Genomic DNA, 4424 nt, shown 5'->3' with positions numbered 1-4424 from the left:
GCACGCACACACACACACGCACACGCACACAGTAAGTTAACACCCCACTAAGGAGCAGATGGGGCACTGTACGGCATGTGTTCTCTCAGACAGGTCCATGGCTCCACAGCCTCACTATAAAAACCATCTCACTGTCATTTGATTCCGTCTAACGCTCCAGGGCCAGTAAATCCTCCTCCAAGGTTTCACTTTAACCGATTAAATTCCCATTGACAATGAATGGAGAATTTTACGTCATAGTTTCTGAGCAAATGGGCATAGTGTCTATTTTACTTCATGATGATGTACGATGATAAGAGCGCCCCTCACTTCATGCGGGTGTGATTTTGTATTGCAGGTCACAGGTCGAAATTAACTATGAAATTTCCCTGCATTTCCCGTCAGTCACGCCCCATGTATGGTCATTTATTGGCCAGCAACTCTACATCTCACCTCAAACCTCAAACCCTTAGATCTCCATATATGGAGCTGACCTGTTATGACATTCCATGTTGATCCTTCCCCATCCTCTTCGATGTCTCCATTTTGACTGATACCTGTCCATTTAAACTCTAGACGGGCCTGCCCCAAAGTAGAGTTCTCAACAGGCCCGAAAATGAAGGCCCGGTCCTACCTCGGCCCTCATCAAACCCACTCAAGACACTTCCCCCGCTGCCACCCTTAGATCTCCCCTAAAGAATTGTGTTTGTTGTAATGATTTCTCACAACTCGAGTTGGCTTTGTACGACGCTTAAAAGTCTATGAGGAAAATGAACGGGGAATCATTTCCTGGGCCCTGGTAGGGGGCGGGACTGCGACGCTCTAACACTGCATTCATGTCTCGTGGGCGCCCCTCACTTCACACGAGAGTGATTTTTTTTGTATTCATTTAATGATGAATTTGAAAGACAATAATCGTCAAGTAAGATTTCTCGATGGTGACATCCATGCCTGTCGCGCAGGCGGAGATAACAACACAGTCAAATAAGGTCTTTCCGCGGTCCATTATTGGGTTACAGCGTGCTAGGGAATGAAAGGAGGACTCCAGTATAAAACGGCCCCCTGCCAAGTAATAAAAAACATGTCTTTATCAGTAGAACCATCGCTCTGCGCCGAGGGAGGAACGGCTTTTGTAACGACTGTACAATCATTCCATTCAACTCGGCTCAACTTTATTGTCATTTGACTCTCTACGAAAGCAGCACGCTGACGCGGAGGATGACTCACTCGAGGTCAAGGGTCGTGGCTGTGCCCCACAAAATTGCCGTGTGACTCATTGAACGAAAAAAATAAAAAAATAAACAGAAAACCAAAAGGTGGATATGCTTACATGTGTCCACATACAATGCACACACATATTTTCACATACTATACACACATTAAAGTCCTCTGTTAATTGTATCCATTTGCAACTAAGAGTGTAAGCAAATGGACATGTAAGTGTCACATGGACACAGGCCCGACGCTGTCCATATGGGCGCCCTAAGCGGGGGATGGGGTCACTGAACATCTTTATAACAACGATTCATTACTTAACGTGAATATTTCTGAATTATACTAAAAATCTACTGCCGCCAAAAAGTAATTTCAACCGCCCTTAGTGGTCTAACGGTAAGGCCTACGGAAATTGAAGTGCATGTGTTGGATGCAGCTCAAAGTGAACTTTACTCAGGTATCTAGTATGTTGCCGTCCGACCTTCCTAGCCCGTGTTATTAAAAAAGTACGGGCGATAATGGCGTTAAAAAAATCGCTTTTATAGTGCATTCGATCGATCGAGCCATAATGCTACTTACGTTAGCCGGTTAGCTAGCTATGTTGTTAGCACAGCACTGGATCGCCCATCTCAGATCGTCGTCGCCATAATAATCCATTCTATCTGTTTCTTCCAATCGCCTGTATGTCCTATTCCTTGTCCCAGGTGGCATTTTGGTCAAAACAACGTTTCTTTGACGGCACAGAGCCGACGATGTGGAGCTCTCCAGTGCTCCGGTTTGGATTCATATTGTAAACAAGGCCTGTCAGGCTCCGTTCAGTGTCCTAGGTTAATACTACTTCCGGTAGACTGGAACTGTGGCTTTTCAAAATAAGAGCACGACTGGAAAAAATGCTGGCGTGAATTAGATCAAATTTTTTTTATAAATGCTAAGCGCTGTAAGGGTTAAGGTCCAATCTGCTCAGTTCAAAGCTTGTTGGATGCGTGACTTTGAGGACATTTCCGGCAGCCCCACAGGGGCCCTACTGTATGTGTCTGCGTGGTTTGTGTATAGAGTAGGCCGGCACTGCAATAAGGGTCCATTTGGTTACACTCTGAGTAAAAAATTACTTACTTTGTCTTACTTCGAATATAGTAAGACAAAGTAGTATTGCGTCAATTTATGAAAAGAAAAAAAGAAAAAAAGGTGATAAATGTGGAGATACAAGGTTTCTGCTCGACAGCGAGGATGAGATACAATAATATACTAATAAAATCGCAGATTTCTATCGGGATTTTCAAGTACCCAAAGTGGATTTACAGTACATGGGGGAGGGAGTGAAAGGATGGGGGATTCCTAAAGTGGGGGGGGTGCGGGACGGGACTTCCCTGCTGTGTGCCGTGGAGGACTGGCCTGAAAGCTCAGCTCCAAGAGCTCAGAACAGGCATGAATAAATGAGGGAACGCATGCACAGTCGCGCGCACACACACACACACACACACACACACACACACACACACACGCACACAGTATTTGTGTTTTAATATTAAATCATGCTTTATGGACAATATCTATTTGTCTGTTTCATCTTGTGTTATAGCTGCAAGGGAAGAGGTGTGTGTGTGTGTGTGTGTGTGTGTGTGTGTGTGTGTGTGTGTGTGTGTGTGTGTGTGTGTGTGTGTGTGTGTGTGTGTGTGTGTGTGTGTGTGTGTGTGCGCGCGACTGTGCATGTGTGTAGCCTGCAAGTCCCTTCTCCTCGTTAGTGCAATGACATGCACTGTTTCCATCTGCTCAGAATCAGCAAAAAATAAATCTACCGTGTGTGGGCACGTGTGCACAGTACACACTCGCGCACGCACACACACGTGTCTCTCTGTGTGTTTAGTAACCGTAATAATAATTCAGCGAAGCAGAAGTTCCTGTCAGCAGCCTGGCTCTGCTAACCTTAAATGTTCCTTAGAGAAGGAAAGACTTGCATGAGGAAGACTACAGTAAAAAGAAAGTTGCCATTTTTCAGTGGAAGCCATTTAAATGGTATAAAAGTCAATCAGATATATAGTATAATATCATTCTGCATCTTTGTGACAGGTCTAAACATTCTCCCTTTCCTCCCCACACACACACACACACACACACACACACACACACACACACACACACACACACACACACACACACACACACACACACACACACACACACACACACACACACACACACGAATAGTTTTGACATATAATAATTATGGAAATATTAAATATTTCCCCTTACCACGATCTCATGATCGGCCGTTACCGATCTTGGGTAAGTGGAGTGGAGTACAAGTAAAAGTACTGGAAATTGGAAATAGGTAAAGTAAAGTACAAATACCTCAAAATTGTACCAAAGAAAAAGTACAGTACTTAAGTAAATGTACTTGTACTACTTTACACCACGAATCACACTAGATGTAACTTGTTTTTCCCTGTATGATGTGTATGTGTGCGTGCGTGCGTGCGTGCGTGCGTGCGTGCGAAGAAGAAGAAGAAGAAGAAGAAGAAGAAGAAGAAGAAGAAGAAGAAGAAGAAGAAGAAGAAGAAGAAGAAGAAGAAGAAGAAGAAGAAGAAGAAGAAGAAGAAGAAGAAGGCAGATCTACAAGCTCACGACATGTCGAATTAAAAACAGAGTAGTTCTGTAATCAACATCAGCTGTGTTGGAGGAATGCACAGCAATGGGAATCAGACAGGTGAATGAAATCAAGATTATTTTTTATTCATGTGGGGCTCGACACGTCATCACGCATCACGTTTTCGCTCAAAGGAAATAATTAAAGTTTATGGACTTTTGATATAAAAATACACAAAAATGGAAGTTTTCCCATTGTTTTGGCATAGATTGTTAGGTATGCCCATATGATGACACTATGAGTGTGAAAAACGTATTTGTCATTCCCCTCCGTCTTTAAAGTCTACGAACCTACAAACCGGCCATCCGCATGCGCGCGGCGCCAGCCGGGTTACCGCGACGACGGCAGAAGCCAGTGGCTGCAATGCGTCATGACAACGGAAGAGTTCCCGATGGCGTGTGGAACACCCCGACTTCCTCTGAGCCATGTCTCCTGTGAGTGTCCCCGTCGCCATGGAAACCCATCCAGTCCCGAGTCTGTCAATGGAGAGGGTCAAACCCCCCCCCATTCCTCACTGTCTGACAGCCACGCACGCACGCACGCACGCACGCACGCACGCACGCACGCACGCACACACTCTCTAAAC

The sequence above is a fragment of the Electrona antarctica genome (genome assembly GCF_951216825.1).
Source record: "Electrona antarctica genome assembly, chromosome: 23".
NCBI classification, from domain to species: Eukaryota; Metazoa; Chordata; class Actinopteri; order Myctophiformes; family Myctophidae; genus Electrona; species Electrona antarctica.
Note: the sequence above shows the minus strand (reverse complement) of the source record.